Below are 18,866 nucleotides of genomic sequence, written 5' to 3'. Positions count from 1 at the left end.
GAGGGGCGAGTTTTGCCACTGCAAGCACCACTCACATTTTCTTCAGGAAATGTACATTCTAGTGTTACTATTACTATTCGCCTTGACAAAAGTTTGGCGCGCTACTCCTCCCGCATTTTTTGTCACAGACCCATGAATGAGATGTCAAAACGTGCGGCCTATTGTGGAGAGGTGTGCTATGACTTTTCTAAGCAATCAGATGTACGATATTCGTACAGCGGACGAAGAAAATGTGTAAAATTATCCCATAGACTTAACATTGGAAAAACTATCTGACATAATATCTTTGGCTCAGGAAGGCATAAATGCTTAAGAGTGGGCTCTTTTGACTCGGCCTATCAAGCAGTCCATAAGTAGTGACATAACAACTTCATAGCCACGCCCTAGCAACCACTTTTAGCACCCTAGCAACTGTTTAACAACATATAAAAGCTATTTGTCAGCAAAATAACTATATAGAAACACTAGATCTGGCTTTTTGGATTCAGGCTGGCAAATAGTCTTTAAATATCACCCCATAAACTATATAGCCACATCATAGCAACCATGTAGAGTACCCTAGCAACCATATAGGAATATAAAGAGCATATATCTTGGATCCACAACATCACACAGGCTTCATGTGTGGCTACCGGGAGCAGAGTTTTGCCACTGCAAGCACCACTCACATTTTCTTCAGGAAATGTACATTCTAGTTAGTGGTGCTTGCCGGAGGCAAGGCATCACTATTACTATTCGCCTTGACAAAACTTTGGCGCGCTACTCCTCCCGCATTTTTTGTCACAGACCCATGAATGAGATGTCAAAACGTGCGGCTTATTGAGGAGAGGTGTGCTATGACTTTTCTAAGCAATCTGACATACGATATTCGTACAGCGGACGAAGAAAATGTGTAAAAATATCCCATAGACTTAACATTGGAAAAATTATCTTACCTTATTTCTTTGGATCAGAAAGACATAGAGGCTTGGGAGTGGGCTCATTTGACTCGGCCTATCAAGCAGTCCATATGTAGTGACCTAACAACTTATTATCCATGCCCTAGCAACCACTTTTAGCACCCTAGCAACTGTTTAGCTACATTTAAAAGCTATATATCAGCAAAATAACAATACAGAAACACTGACTCTGGCTTTTTGGGTTCAGGCTGGCCAATAGTCTTTAATAAATAACACCCCATAAACTATATAGCCACACCATAGCAACCACATAGAGCACCCTAGCAACAATATAGCAATATAAAGTACTTATATCACGGCTCCACAACATCACACAGGCATCATGGGTGGCTACAGGGCGCCGAGTTTTGCCACTGCAAGCACCACTCACATTTTCTTCAGGAAATGTACATTCTAGTGTTACTATTACTATTCACCTTGACAAAACTTCGGCACGCTACTCCTCCAGCACTTTTTGTCGCACACCCATGAATGAGATGTCAAAACGTGCGGCTTATTGTGGAGAGGTGTGCTATGACTTTTCTAAGCAATCAGATGTACGATAATCGTACAGCGGGCGAAGAAAATGTGTAAAAATATCCCATAGACTTAACATTGGAAAAATTATCTGACATCATATCTTTGGATCAGGAAGGCATAGAGGCTTGGGAGTGGGCTCTTTTGACTCGGCCTATCAAGCAGTCCATATGTAGTGACAAAACAACTTCAATGCCACGCCCTAGCAACCACTTTTAGCACCCTAGCAACTGTTTAGCTACATTTAAAAGCTATATATATTAGCAAAATAACAATAAAGAGACACTGACTCTGGCTTTTTGGATTCAGCATGGCCTATAGTCTTTAAATAACACCCCATAAACTATATAGCCACACCATAGCAACCATATAGAGCACCCTAGCAACCATATAGCAATATAAAGAGCATATATCTTGGATCAACAACATCACACAGGCGTCATGGGTGGCTACAGGGCGCAGAGTTTTGCCACTGCAAGCACCACTCACATTTTCTTCAGGAAATGTACATTCTAGTTAGTGGTGCTTGCCGGAGGCAAGGCATCACTATTATTATCTCACATACTTATTATTCTTATAATGATTATTATAGATCCGTACAAATTTCGGCGCGTAACTAGTCCCGCAGTTTTTGTCACAGACCAACGAAATAGGCGTCAAATCGTGCGCCCTAATCGGGAATGGTGTGCTATGACTTTTATAAGCGATCGGGCGTACGATGTTCGTCCGGCGGGCGAAAAATCGGGCGATCAAACCCATAGACTTAACATTGGGGTCAACTTTGACGGATCGTAGCTCCGAGAGAGAATTTCGCAGAAACACGTGAATCACTACATTTGGAGAGGCTATCAGGCTGTGCGAGAACATACCCCGCATTGGGGTATAAGTTGTACCCCTGGGGCGCAAGAGCCCCCCAAATTTGCCCCTAATACAAAGTATAGGGAGGGCTACTATGGGAAATTACATAGGGATTTTGTATTGAACATAACTCAGGATCACAGTGTCATAGAGACAAGGGGGTGGGCTCATTTGAATCAGGCAACCAATCAGTCTCTCAGGATCACTGTGAATCTATCAAGCCACGCCCTAGCAACCATATAGAGCGCCATAGCAACAAGCTCCATAGACTTCCATTGAAAAAGATAAAATGAATAACTTTGGATAGAAGTGTCATATAAACATGAGGGTGGGCTCGTTTGACTCGGGGCAGCAAATGGCCAATCACGAATCACCTTCAACACTTCATAGCCACGCCCTAGCAACCATTAAGAGCTACCTAGAAACCTAAATCCAAAGATAGATATCTTAACATCTGAAAGACATAGAAGCATGGGGGTTGGTTTATATGGTCAAGCAGCCTTTGAAGTATCAGCATTGGCAGCTGCAAGGCCACTCCCTAGCAACCAACCAGAGTACCCTAGCAACCATTTTTCTAGACCTATATCTCTGCATCAGAACATTGTACAGACATGGGGGTTGGTTTATATTGGCAAGCAGCCTTTGGAGTATCATCATTGGCAGCTGCCAAGCCACTCCCTAGCAACCAAATGGAGTACCCTAGCAACCGTTTTGCATGACTTATATCTCTGCATCAGAACACCGTACAGACATGGCGGTTGGTTTTTTTTACTCATGCTAGCACACTGGACTTCCAACATGCTAGTCATGCTAGCAGTGATTAGCTACATGCTAATAGTGATTAGCTAAGTGGTCAAATGGGCTAAGAACTCTATAAAAACTACATAGTGACCATCTGTGACAACTACCAACCACCTAGTAACATCATAGCAACCACCCCGGTTACATAGCAACTGCCTAGCAACCACCCAGGTTACCATAGCAACCGCCTAGCAACCAACCAGAGCACCCTAGCAACACCTTAGCAACCACCAAAATTATTCTAACAACTGCCTAGCAACCGCCTAGCAACCACCCCGGGTACCCTAGCAACCACAGAGCAACACCCTAGCAACTGCCCCGATCACCCTAGCAACCACCATGGGTACCCTAGCAACGGCCATAGCAACCATCATTGGGACCCTAGCAACCGCCCTAGCAACCACCCGGGGTACCCTAGCAACCACATAGCAACACCCTAGCAACCACCCCGATTACCCTAGCAACCACCTTGGGTACCCTAGCAACGGCCCTAGCAACCATCATTGGGACTCTAGCAACCGCCCTAGCAACCACCCGGGGTACCCTAGCAACCACATAGCAACACCCTAGCAACCGCCCCGATTACCCTAGCAACCACCCTGGGTACCCTAGCAACGGCCCTAGCAACCATCATGGGGACCCTAGCAACCGCCCTAGCAGCACCCTAGCAACCACCCCAATTACTGTAGCAACCACACTGGGTAACCCAGCAACGACCTTAGCAACCACCCAGAGTACCTTAGCAACCACACTGGGTACCCTAGCAATGGCCCTAGCAACCACACTAGGTACCCTAGCAACCAGCCTAGGTACCCTAGTAATGGCCCCAGCAACCACACCTTAGCAACAGAGGGGCGAGTTTTGCCACTGCAAGCACCACTCACATTTTCTTCAGGAAATGTACATTCTAGTTCTTATTATTATTCTTCCGTACAAATTTCGGCGCGTAACTAGTCCCGCAGTTTTCGTCACAGACCAACGAAACAGGCGTCAAATCGTGCGGCCTATTCGGGAATGGTGTGCTATGACTTTTATAAGCGTTCGGGCGTACGATGTTCGTACACCCGGCGAAATATCGGCCGAAAAATCGCATAGACAACGCATTACGGCCAACTTTGACGGATCGTAGCTCCGAGAGAGAATTTCGCAGAAACATGTGAATCACCACATTTGGAGAGGCTATCAAGCTGTGCGAGAGCATACCTCGCAGAGGGGTACAAGTTGTACCCCTGGGGCGCTAGAGACCCCCAAAGTTGCCCCATAGACATACTATGGTGAGGGATCGCCCATGAAACACTGTGTTTTTCCTACTATGGGAAATTACATAGGGATTTTGTATTGAACATAACTCAGGGTCACAGTGTCATAGAGACAAGGGGGTGGGCTCATTTGAATCAGGCAACCAATCAGTCTCTCAGGATCACTGTGAATCTATCAAGCCACGCCCTAGCAACCATATAGAGCGCCATAGCAACAAGCTCCATAGACTTCCATTGAAAAAGATAAAATGAATAACTTTGGACAGAAGTGTCATAGAAACATGAGGGTGGGCTCGTTTGAGTCGGGGCAGCAAACGGCCAATCACGAATCACCTTCAACACTTCATAGCCACGCCCTAGCAACCATTTGGAGCACCCTAGCGACCCAAATTATAGAGAGATATCTTCAAATCTGAATATCATAAAGGCATGGGGGTTGGTTTATATCATTTATATAGGCTAGCAGACTTTGGAGTATAATCATTGGCAGCTGTTAGGCCACTACCTAGCAACCAACCAGAGTACCCTAGCAACCATTTTTCAAGACCTATATCTCTGCATCAGAACATTGTACAGACATGGGAGTTGGTTTATATTGGCAAGCAGCCTTTGGAGTATCATCATTGGCAGCTGCCAAGCCACTCCCTAGCAACCAAATGGATTACCCTAGCAACCGAATTGCATGACCTATATCTCTGCATCAGAACATCGTACAGACATGGCGGTTGGATTTTTTCACTCATGGTACCAAACTGGACTTCCAACATGCTAGTCATGCTAGCAGTGATTAGCTACATGCTAATAGTGATTAGCTAAGTGCTCAAATGGGCTAAGGACTCTATAACAACTACATAGTGACCATCTGTGACAACTACCATCAACCTAGTAACATCATAGCAACCACCCAGGATACCATAGCAACTGCCTAGCAACCAGCCAAAACTCCCTAGCAACTGCCTAGCAACACCTTAGCAACCAACCCAAGTACCTTAGCAACTGCCTAGCAACCACCCAGGTTACCATAGCAACCGCCCTAGCAACCATCATTTGGACCCTAGCAACCACCCGGGGTACCCTAGCAACCACATAGCAACACCTTAGCAACCACCCCAATTACCCTAGCAACCACCCTGGGTACCTTAGCAACGGCCCTAGCAACCATCATGGGGACCCTAGCAACCGCCCTAGCAACCACCCCGGGTACCCTAGCAACCACATAGCAACACCCTAGCAACCACCCCGATTACCATAGCAACCACCCAGGGTACCCTAGCAACGGCCCTAGCAACCATCATGGGGACCCTAGCAACCGCCCTAGCAACCACCCCGGGTACCCTAGCAACCACATAGCAACACCCTAGCAACCGCCCCGACTACCCTAGCAACCACCCTGGGTACCCTAGCAACGGCCCTAGCAACCATTATGGGGACCCTAGCAACCGCCCTAGCAACCACCCCGAGTACCCTAGCAACCACATGGCAACACCCTAGCAACTGCCCCAATTACCCTAGCAACCACCCTGGGTACCCTAGCAACCGCCCTAGCAACCATCATGGGGACCCTAGCAACCACCCCGAGTACCCTAGCAACCACATGGCAACACCCTAGCAACCACCCCGATTACCTTAGCAACCACACTGGGTAACCCAGCAACGACCCTTGCAACCACCCAGAGTACCCTAGCAACCACATAGCAACACCCTAGCAACCACCTTGATTACCCTAGCAATGGCCCTAGCAACCATCATGGGGACCCTAGCAACCACACCTTAGCATCAGAGGGGCGAGTTTTGCCACTGCAAGCACCACTCACATTTTCTTCAGGAAATGTACATTCTAGTTAGTGGTGCTTGCCGGAGGCAAGGCATCACTATTATTATCTCACATACTTATTCTTCTTCTTCTTCTTCTTCTTCTTCTAGATCCGTACAAATTTCGGCGCGTAACTAGTCCCGCAGTTTTTGTCACAGACCAACGAAACAGGCGTCAAATCGTGCGGCCTAATCGGGAATGGTGTGCTATGACTTTTATAAGCGATCGGGCGTACGATGTTCGTCCGGCGGGCGAATAATCGGGAGACAAATCCCATAGACAATGCATTGAGGCCAACTTTGACGTATCGTAGCTCCGAGAGAGAATTTCGCAGAAACACGTGAATCACCACATTTGGAGAGGCTATCAGGCTGTGCGAGAATATACCCCGCATTGGGGTATAAATTGTACCCCTGGGGCGCAAGAGCCCCCCAAATTTGCCCCTAATACAAAGTATAGGGAGGGCTACTATGGGAAATTACATAGGGATTTTGTATTGAACATAACTCAGGATCACAGTGTCATAGAGACAAGGGGGTGGGCTCATTTGAATCAGGCAACCAATCAGTCTCTCAGGATCACTGTGAATCTATCAAGCCACGCCCTAGCAACCATATAGAGCGCCATAGCAACAAGCTCCATAGACTTCCATTGAAAAAGATAAAATGAATAACTTTGGATAGAAGTGTCATAGAAACATGAGGGTGGGCTCGTTTGACTCGGGGCAGCAAATGGCCAATCACGAATCACCTTCAACACTTCATAGCCACGCCCTAGCAACCATTAAGTGCTACCTAGCAACCTAAATCCAAAGAGAGATATCTTAACATCTGAAAGACATAGAAGCATGGGGGTTGGTTTATATTGTCAAGCAACCTTTGGAGTATCATCATTGGCAGCTGCCAGGCCACTCCCTAGCAACCAACCAGAGTACCCTAGCAACCATTTGTCAAGACCTATATCTCTGCATCAGAACATTGTACAGACATGGGGGTTGGTTTATATTGGCAAGCAGCCTTTGGAGTATCATCATTGGCAGCTGCCAAGTCACTCCCTAGCAACTAAACGGAGTACCCTAGCAACCGTTTTGCATGAGCTATATCTCTGCATCAGAACATCGTACAGACATGGCGGTTGGTTTTTTTTTGACTCATGCTAGCAAACTGGACTTCCAACATGCTAGTCATGCTAGCAGTGAGAAGCTACATGCTAATAGTGATTAGCTAAGTGCTCAAATGGGCTAAGAACTATATAAAAACTACATAGTCACCATCTGTGACAACTATTAACCCCCTAGCAACACCTTAGCAACCATCCCAAGTACCTTAGCAACTGCCTAGCAACCACCCAGTTTATCATAGCAACCGTCCTAGCAACCATCATTGGGACCCTAGCAACCACCACGGTTACCCTAGCAACCACATAGCAACACCCTAGCAACCACCCCGATTACCATAGCAACCACCCAGGGTACCCTAGCAACGGCCCTAGCAACCATCATGGGGACCCTAGCAACCGCCCTAGCAACCACCCCGAGTACCCTAGCAACCACATAGCAACACCCTAGCAACCGCCCCAATTACCCTAGCAACCACCCTGGGTACCCTAGCAACGGCCCTAGCAACCATTATGGGGACCATAGCAACTGCCCTAGCAACCATCCCGGGTACCCTAGCAACCACTTTTAGCAACCTACCAACTGTTTAACAATATTTAAAAGCTGTATCTCAGCAATATAACAATATAGAAAACACTGGCTCTGGCTTTTTGGATTCAGGCTGGCAAATAGTCTTTAAATAACACCCCATAAACTATATAGCCACATCATAGCAACCATGTAGACTACCCTAGCAACCATATAGGAATATAAAGAGCATATATCTTGGATCCACAACATCACACAGGCTTCATGTGTGGCTACCGGGAGCAGAGTTTTGCCACTGCAAGCACCACTCACATTTTCTTCAGGAAATGTACATTCTAGTTAGTGGTGCTTGCCGGAGGCAAGGCATCACTATTATTATCTCACATACTTCTTCTTCTTCTTCTTCTTCTTCTTCTTCTTCTTCTTCTTCTAGATCCGTACAAATTTCGGCGCGTAACTAGTCCCGCAGTTTTTGTCACAGACCAACGAAACAGGCGTCAAATCGTGCGGCCTAATCGGGAATGGTGTGCTATGACTTTTATAAGCGATCGGGTGTACGATGTTCGTTCGGCGGGCGAAAAATCGGGCGATAAATCCCATAGACAATGCATTGCGGCCAACTTTGACGGATCATAGCTCCAAGAGACAATTTCGCAGAAACACGTGAATCACTACATTTGGAGAGGCTATCAGGCTGTGCAAGAACATACCCCGCATTGGGGTATAAGTTGTACCCCTGGGGTGCAAGAGCCCCCCAAATTTGCCCCTAATACAAAGTATAGGAAGGGCTACTATGGGAAATTACATAGGGATTTTGTATTGAACATAACTCAGGATCACAGTGTCATAGAGACAAGGGGGTGGGCTCATTTGAATCAGGCAACCAATCAGTCTCTCAGGATCACTGTGAATCTATCAAGCCACGCCCTAGCAACCATATAGAGCGCCATAGCAACAAGCTCCATAGACTTCCATTGAAAAAGATAAAATGAATAACTTTGGATAGAAGTGTCATATAAACATGAGGGTGGGCTCGTTTGAGTCGGGGCAGCAAACGGCCAATCACGATTCACCTTCAACACTTCATAGCCACGCCCTAGCAACCATTTAGAGCACCCTAGTGACCCAAATTATAGAGAGATATCTTCAAATCTGAATATCATAAAGGCATGGGGGTTGGTTTATATCATTTATATAGGCTAGCAGACGTTGGAGTATAATCATTGGCAGCTGTTAGGCCATTACCTAGCAACCAACCAGAGTACCCTAGCAACCATTTTTCAAGACCTATATCTCTGCATCAGAACATAGTACAGACATGGGAGTTGGTTTATATTGGCAAGCAGCCTTTGGAGTATCATCATTGGCAGCTGCCAAGCCACTCCCTAGCAACCAAATGGAATACCCTAGCAACCGAATTGCATGACCTATATCTCTGCATCAGAACATCGTACAGTCATGGCGGTTGGATTTTTTCACTCATGGTACCAAACTGGACTTCCAACATGCTAGTCATGCTAGCAGTGATTAGCTACATGCTAATAGTGATTAGCTAAGTGCTCAAATGGGCTAAGGACTCTATAAAAACTACATAGTGGCCATCTGTGACAACTACCAACAACCTAGTAACATCATAGCAACCACCCAGGATACCATAGCAACTGCCTAGCAACCAGCCAAAACTCCCTAGCAACTGCCTAGCAACACCTTAGCAACCAACCCAAGTACCTTAGCAACTGCCTAGCAACCACCCTGGTTACCATAGCAACCACCCGAGTTACCATAGCAACCGCCCTAGCAACCATCATTTGGACCCTAGCAACCACCCGGGGTACCCTAGCAACCACATAGCAACACCTTAGCAACCGCCCCAATTACCCTAGCAACCACCCTGGGTACCTTAGCAACGGCCCTAGCAACCATCATGGGGACCCTAGCAACCGCCCTAGCAACCACCCCGGGTACCCTAGCAACCACATAGCAACACCCTAGCAACCACCCCGATTACCATAGCAACCACCCATGGTACCCTAGCAACGGCCCTAGCAACCATCATGGGGACCCTAGCAACCGCCCTAGCAACCACCCCGGGTACCCTAGCAACCACATAGCAACACCCTAGCAACCGCCCTGATTACCCTAGCAACCACCCTGGGTACCCTAGCAACGGCCCTAGCAACCATCATGGGGTCCATAGCAACTGCCCTAGCAACCACCCCGGGTACCCTAGCAACCACATAGCAACACCCTAGCAACCGCCCCAATTACCCTAGCAACCACCCTGGGTACCCTAGCAACGGCCCTAGCAACCATCATGGGGTCCATAGCAACTGCCCTAGCAACCACCCCGGGTACCCTAGCAACCACATAGCAACACCCTAGCAACCATACCGATTACCCTAGCAACCACCCTGGGTACCCTAGCAACGGCCCTAGCAACCATCATGGGGACCCTAGCAACCGCCCTAGCAACCACCCCGGGTACCCTAGCAACCACATAGCAACACCCTAGCAACCACCCCGATTACCATAGCAACCACCCATGGTACCCTAGCAACGGCCCTAGCAACCATCATGGGGACCCTAGCAACCGCCCTAGCAACCACCCCGGGTACCATAGCAACCACATAGCAACACCCTAGCAACCGCCCCGATTACCCTAGCAACCACCCTGGGTACCCTAGCAACGGCCCTAGCAACCATCATGGGGACCCTTGCAACCGCCCTAGCAACCAACCCGAGTACCCTAGCAACCACATAGCAACACCCTAGCAACCGCCCCAATTACCCTAGCAACCACCCTGGGTACCCTAGCAACGGCCCTAGCAACCATCATGGGGTCCATAGCAACTGCCCTAGCAACCACCCCGGGTACCCTAGCAACCACATAGCAACACCCTAGCAACCATACCGATTACCCTAGCAACCACCCTGGGTACCCTAGCAACGGCCCTAGCAACCATCATGGGGACCCTAGCAACCGCCCTAGCAACCACCCAGGGTACCATAGCAACCACATAACAACACCCTAGCAACCTCCCTGATTACCATATAAACCACCCTGAGAACCCTTGCAATGGCCTTAGCAACCGTCCTGAGTACACTAGCAACCACCATAGCAACCACCCAGATTACCCTAGCAACCACCCTAGCAACCTCATTGCAACACCCTAGCAACAGAGGGGTGAGTTTTGCCACTGCAAGCACCACTCACATTTTCTTCAGGAAATGTACATTCTAGTTAGTGGTGCTTGCCGGAGGCAAGGCATCACTATTACTATTCTCCATACTTATTATTAGTGGTGCTTGCCGGAGGCAAGGCATCACTATTATTATCTCACATACTTATTCTTCTTCTTCTTCTTCTTCTTCTTCTTCTAGATCCGTACAAATTTCGGCGCGTAACTAGTCCCGCAGTTTTTGTCACAGACCAACGAAACAGGCGTCAAATCGTGCGGCTTAATCGGGAATGGTGTGCTATGACTTTTATAAGCGATCGGGCGTACGATGTTCGTCCGGCGGGCGAAAAATCGGGCGATAAATCCCATAGACAATGCATTGCGGCCAACTTTGACGGATCATAGCTCCAAGAGACAATTTCGCAGAAACACGTGAATCACTACATTTGGAGAGGCTATCAGGCTGTGCAAGAACATACCCCGCATTGGGGTATAAGTTGTACCCCTGGGGCGCAAGAGCCCCCCAAATTTGCCCCTAATACAAAGTATAGGGAGGGCTACTTTGGGAAAAAATTACATAGGGATTTTGCATTGAACATAACTCAGAATCACAGTGTCATAGAGACAAGGGGGTGGGCTCATTTGAATCAGGCAACCAATCATTCTCTCAGGATCACTGTGAATCTATCAAGCCACGCCCTAGCAACCATATAGAGCGCCATAGCAACAAGCTCCATAGACTTCCATTGAAAAAGATAAAATGAATAACTTTGGATAGAAGTGTCATATAAACATGAGGGTGGGCTCGTTTGACTCGGGGCAGCAAATGGCCAATCACGAATCCCCTTCAACACTTCATAGCCACGCCCTAGCAACCATTAAGAGCTACCTAGCAACCTAATCCAATGATAGATATCTTAACATCTGAAAGACATAGAAGCATGGGGGTTGGTTTATATTGTCAAGCAGCCTTTGAAGTATTAGCATTGGCAGCTGCAAGGCCACTCCCTAGCAACCAAACAGAGTACCCTAGCAACCATTTGTCAAGACCTATATCTCTGCATCAGAACATTGTACAGACATGGGGGTTGGTTTATATTGCAAGCAGCCTTTAGAGTATCATCATTGGCAGCTGCCAAGCCACTCCCTAGCAACCAAACTGATTACCCTAGCAACCGTTTTGCATGACCTATATCTCTGCATCAGAACATCGTACAGACATGGCGGTTGGATTTTTTGACTCATGGTACCAAACTGGACTTCCAACATGCTAGTCATGCTAGCAGTGATTAGCTACATGCTAATAGTGATTAGCTAAGTGCTCAAATGGGCCAAGAACTCTATAACAACTACATAGTGACCATCTGTGACAACTACCAACCACCTAGTAACATCATAGCAACCACCCCGGTTACCATAGCAACTGCCTAGCAACCAGCCAAAACACCCTAGCAACCACCCCAAGTACCTTAGCAACTGCCTAGCAACACCCTAGCAAACAACGAGGTTACCATAGCAATGGCCCTAGCAACCATCCCATGTACCATAGCAACCGCATAGCAACACCCTAGCAACCACCCCGATTACCCTAGCAACCACCCTGGGTACCCTAGCAATGTCCCTAGCAACCATCATGGGCAACCGCCCTAGCAACCACCCGGGGTACCCTAGCAACCACATAGCAACACCCTAGCAACCACCCCGATTACCCTAGCAACGGCCCTAGCAACCATCATGGGGACCCTAGAAACCACACCTTAGCAACAGAGGGGCGAGTTTTGCCACTGACCTATATCTCTGCATCAGAACATCGTACAGACATAACCAAACTGGACTTCCAACATGCTAGTCATGCTAGCAGTGATTAGCTACATGCTAATAGTGATTAGCTAAGTGCTCAAATTGGCCAAGGACTTTATAACAACTACATAGTGACCATCTGTGACAACTAACAACCACCTAGTAACATCATAGCAACCACCCAGGATACCATAGCAACTGCCTAGCAACCAGCCAAAACTCCCTAGCAACTGCCTAGCAACACCTTAGCAACCAACCCAAGTACCTTAGCAACTGCCTAGCAACCACCCAGGTTACCATAGCAACCACCCGAGTTACCATAGCAACCGCCCTAGCAACCATCATTTGGACCCTAGCAACCACCCGGGGTACCCTAGCAACCATATAGCAACACCTTAGCAACCACCCTAATTGCCCTAGCAACCACCCTGGGTACCTTAGCAACGGCTCTAGCAACCATCATGGGGACCCTAGCAACCGCCCTAGCAACCACCGCGGGTACCCTAGCAACCACATAGCAACACCCTAGCAACCACCCCGATTACCATAGCAACCACCCAGGGTACCCTAGCAACGGCCCTAGCAACCATCATGGGGACCCTAGCAACCGCCCTGGCAACCACCCCGGGTACCCTAGCAACCACATAGCAACACCCTAGCAACCGCCCCAATTACCCTAGCAACCACCCTGGGTACCCTAGCAACGGCCCTAGCAACCATCATGGGGACCCTAGCAACCGCCCTAGCAACCACCCAGGGTACCCTAGCAACCACATACCAACACCCTAGCAACCTCCCTGATTACTATATAAACCACCCTGAGAACCCTAGCAATGGCCTTAGCAACCGTCCTAAGTACACTAGCAACCACCATAGCAACCACCCAGATTACCCTAGCAACCACACTGGGTACCCTAGCAACCACCCTAGCAACCTCATTGCAACACCCTAGCAACAGAGGGGTGAGTTTTGCCACTGCAAGCACCACTCACATTTTCTTCAGGAAATGTACATTCTAGTTAGTGGTGCTTGCCGGAGGCAAGGCATCACTATTATTATCTCACATACTTATTATTCTTATTATTATTCTTCCGTACAAATTTCGGCGCGTAACTAGTCCCGCAGTTTTCGTCACAGACCAACGAAACAGGCGTCAAATCGTGCGGCCTATTCGGGAATGGTGTGCTATGACTTTTATAAGCGTTCGGGCGTACGATGTTCGTACACCGGGCGAAATATCGGCCGAAAAATCGCATAGACAACGCATTACGGCCAACTTTGACGGATCGTAGCTCCGAGAGAGAATTTCGCAGAAACATGTGAATCACCACATTTGGAGAGGCTATCAAGCTGTGCGAGAGCATACCTCGCAGAGGGGTACAAGTTGTACCCCTGGGGCGCTAGAGACCCCCAAAGTTGCCCCATAGACATACTATGGTGAGGGATCGCCCATGAAACAGTGTGTTTTTCCTACTATGGGAAATTACATAGGGATTTTGTATTGAACATAACTCAGGGTCACAGTGTCATAGAGACAAGGGGGTGGGCTCATTTGAATCAGGCAACCAATCAGTCTCTCAGGATCACTGTGAATCTATCAAGCCACGCCCTAGCAACCATATAGAGCGCCATAGCAACAAGCTCCATAGACTTCCATTGAAAAAGATAAAATGAATAACTTTGGACAGAAGTGTCATAGAAACATGAGGGTGGGCTCGTTTGAGTCGGGGCAGCAAACGGCCAATCCCGAATCACCTTCAACACTTCATAGCCACGCCCTAGCAACCATTTGGAGCACCCTAGCGACCCAAATTATAGAGAGATATCTTCAAATCTGAATATCATAAAGGCATCGGGGTTGGTTTATATCATTCATATAGGCTAGCAGACTTTGGAGTATAATCATTGGCAGCTGTTAGGCCACTACCTAGCAACCAACCAGAGTACCCTAGCAACCATTTTTCAGGACCTATATCTCTGCATCAGAACATTGTACAGACATGGGAGTTGGTTTATATTGGCAAGCAGCCTTTGGACTATCATCATTGGCAGCTGCCAAGCCACTCCCTAGCAACCAAATGGATTACCCTAGCAACCGAATTGCATGACCTATATCTCTGCATCAGAACATCGTACAGACATGGCGGTTGGATTTTTTCACTCATGGTACCAAACTGGACTTCCAACATGCTAGTCATGCTAGCAGTGATTAGCTACATGCTAATAGTGATTAGCTAAGTGCTCAAATGGGCTAAGGACTCTATAACAACTACATAGTGACCATCTGTGACAACTACCAACCACCTAGTAACATCATAGCAACCACCCAGGATACCATAGCAACTGCCTAGCAACCAGCCAAAACTCCCTAGCAACTGCCTAGCAACACCTTAGCAACCAACCCAAGTACCTTAGCAACTGCCTAGCAACCACCCAGGTTACCATAGCAACCACCCGAGTTACCATAGCAACCGCCCTAGCAACCATCATTTGGACCCTAGCAACCACCCGGGGTACCCTAGCAACCACATAGCAACACCTTAGCAACCGCCCCAATTACCCTAGCAACCACCCTGGGTACCTTAGCAACGGCCCTAGCAACCATCATGGGGACCCTAGCAACCGCCCTAGCAACCACCCCGGGTACCCTAGCAACCACATAGCAACACCCTAGCAACCACCCCGATTACCATAGCAACCACCCAGGGTACCCTAGCAACGGCCCTAGCAACCATCATGGGGACCCTAGCAACCGCCCTAGCAACCACCCCGGGTACCCTAGCAACCACATAGCAACACCCTAGCAACCGCCCCGACTACCCTAGCAACCACCCTGGGTACCCTAGCAACGGCCCTAGCAACCATTATGGGGACCCTAGCAACCGCCCTAGCAACCACCCCGAGTACCCTAGCATCCACATGGCAACACCCTAGCAACCGCCCCAATTACCCTAGCAACCACCCTGGGTACCCTAGCAACGGCCCTAGCAACCATTATGGGGACCCTAGCAACCGCCCTAGCAACCACCCCGAGTACCCTAGCAACCACATGGCAACACCCTAGCAACCGCCCCAATTACCCTAGCAACCACCCTGGGTACCCTAGCAACGGCCCTAGCAACCATCATGGGGACCCTAGCAACCACCCCGAGTACCCTAGCAACCACATGGCAACACCCTAGCAACCACACCGATTACCTTAGCAACCACACTGGGTAACCCAGCCACGACCCTTGCAACCACCCAGAGTACCCTAGCAACCACATTGCAACACCCTAGCAACCACCTTGATTACCCTAGCAATGGCCCTAGCAACCATCATGGGGACCCTAGCAACCACACCTTAGCATCAGAGGGGCGAGTTTTGCCACTGCAAGCACCACTCACATTTTCTTCAGGAAATGTACATTCTAGTGTTACTATTACTATTCGCCTTGACAAAAGTTTGGCGCGCTACTCCTCCCGCATTTTTTGTCACAGACCCATGAATGAGATGTCAAAACGTGCGGCTTATTGTGGAGAGGTGTGCTATGACTTTTCTAAGCAATCAGATGTACGATATTCGTACAGCGGACGAAGAAAATGTGTAAAAATATCCCATAGACTTAACATTGAAAAAACTATCTGACATAATATCTTTGGCTCAGGAAGGCATAAATGCTTAAGAGTGGGCTCTTTTGACTCGGCCTATCAAGCAGTCCATATTTAGTGACAAAACAACTTCAATGTCACGCCCTAGCAACCACTTTTAGCAACCTAGCAACTGTTTAACAATATTTAAAAGATGTATCTCAGCAATATAACAATATAGAAACACTGGCTCTGGCTTTTTGGATTTAGGCTGGCAAATAGTCTTTAAATGTCACCCCATAAACTATATAGCCACATCATACCAACCATATAGAGTACCCTAGCAACCATATAGGAATATAAAGAGCATACAGTGGGGCTCGAAAGTTTGGGCACCCCTTGAAGAATCTGTGAAAATGTGAGTAATTTTCAAAAAATAAGAGAGATCATACTAAATGCATGTTATATTTTATTTAGTACTGTCCTGAGTAAGATATTGTACATAAAAGATGTTAACATTTAGTCCTTAAGACAAAAAAAATGCTGAAATTATTAAAATAACCCCACTCAAAAGTTTGGGAACCCTTGGTTCTTAATACTGTGTGCTGTTACCTGATGATCCACGACTGTCTTTCTGCAGCGTTCTTCAGAATAATCTTTAAGGTCGTGCAGATTCTTCAGTTTTCCAGCATCTTTGCATATTTGAACCCTTTCCAGCAGTGACTTTATGATTTTGAGATACATCTTTTCACACTAAGGACAATTGAGGCACTCAAACACAACTATTAAAAAAGTTTCAAACATTCACTGATGCTCCAGAAGGAAACAAGATGCATTAAGATTTGGGGAGTGAAAACTTTTGAACATGATGAAGATGGCCAAATTTGTCTTATTTTGTTGAATATGATTTTTTTCCCATTTAGTTCTGCCCTTCATAAGCAGCAGAAGACTTGTACGTTTCCCGGTACGCAAATTCAGTACAATTTACCTTGATCTTCAAATTGCAAATGTTTTCACCCCCAGCTCTTAATGCATCGTGTTTCCTTCTGGAGCATCAGTGAATGTTTGACCCTTTTTTAATAGTTGTGTTTGAGTGCCTCAAATGTCCTCAGTGTGAAAATTTGTATCTCAAAATCATACAGTCACTGCTGGAAAGGGTTCAAATATGCAAAGATGCTGGAAAACTGAAGAATCTGCACGACCTTAAAGATTTTTCTGAAGAACGCTGCTCAGTTTAACTGTTCAGAGCAAACAAGGGACTCATGCACAACCATCACAAACCAGAAAGACAGTCGTGGATCATCAGGTAACAGCACACAGTATTGAGAACCAAGGGTTCCCAAACTTTTGAGTGGGGTTATTTTAATAATTTCTGCAATTGTTTTGTATGGTGGACTAAATGTTAACATCTTTTATGTACAATATCTTACTCAGGACAGTACTAAATAAAAAATAACATGCATTTAGTATGATCTCTCTTATTTTTTGAAAATTACTCACATTTTCACAGATTCTGCAAGGGGTGCCCAAACTTTCGAGCCCCACTGTATATCTTGGATCCACAACATCACACAGGCGTCATGGGTGGCTACAGGGCGCCGAGTTTTGCCACTGCAAGCACCACTCACATTTTCTTCAGGAAATGTACATTCTAGTTAGTGGTGCTTGCCGGAGGCAAGGCATCACTATTACTATTCGCCTTGACAAAACTTTGGCGCGCTACTCCTCCCGCATTTTTTGTCACAGACCCATGAATGAGATGTCAAAACGTGCGGCTTATTGAGGAGAGGTGTGCTATGACTTTTCTAAGCAATCGGAAGTACAATATTCGTACAGCGGACGAAGAAAATGTGTAAAAATATCCCTTAGACTTAACATTGGAAAAACTATCTGACATAATATCTTTGGCTCAGGAAGGCATAAATACTTAAGAGTGGGCTCTTTTGACTTGGCCTATCAAGCGGTCCATATGTAGTGACATAACTACTTCATAGCCAAGCCCTAGCAACCAATTTTAGCACCCTAGCAACCGTTTAACTACATTTAATAGCTGTATCTCAACAAAATAACTACATAGAAACACTGGCTTGGGGTTTTTGGATTCGGCCTGGTAAATAGTCTTTAAATATCACCCCATAAACTATATAGCCACACCATAGCAACCATATAGAGCACCCTAGCAACCATATAGCAATATAAAGTACTTATATCTCGGCTCCACGACATCACACAGGCATCATGGGTGGCAACAGGGCGCCGAGTTTTGCCACTGCAAGCACCACTCACATTTTCTTCAGGAAATGTACATTCTAGTTAGTGGTGCTTGCCGGAGGCAAGGCATCACTATTACTATTCGCCTTGACAAAACTTTGGCGCGCTACTCCTCCCGCATTTTTTGTCACAGACCCATGAATGAGATGTCAAAACGTGCGGCTTATTGAGGAGAGGTGTGCTATGACTTTTCTA

This window comes from Carassius carassius, chromosome 48 (genome assembly GCF_963082965.1).
Source record: "Carassius carassius chromosome 48, fCarCar2.1, whole genome shotgun sequence".
In the NCBI taxonomy this organism is placed as follows: Eukaryota; Metazoa; Chordata; class Actinopteri; order Cypriniformes; family Cyprinidae; genus Carassius; species Carassius carassius.
Note: the sequence above shows the minus strand (reverse complement) of the source record.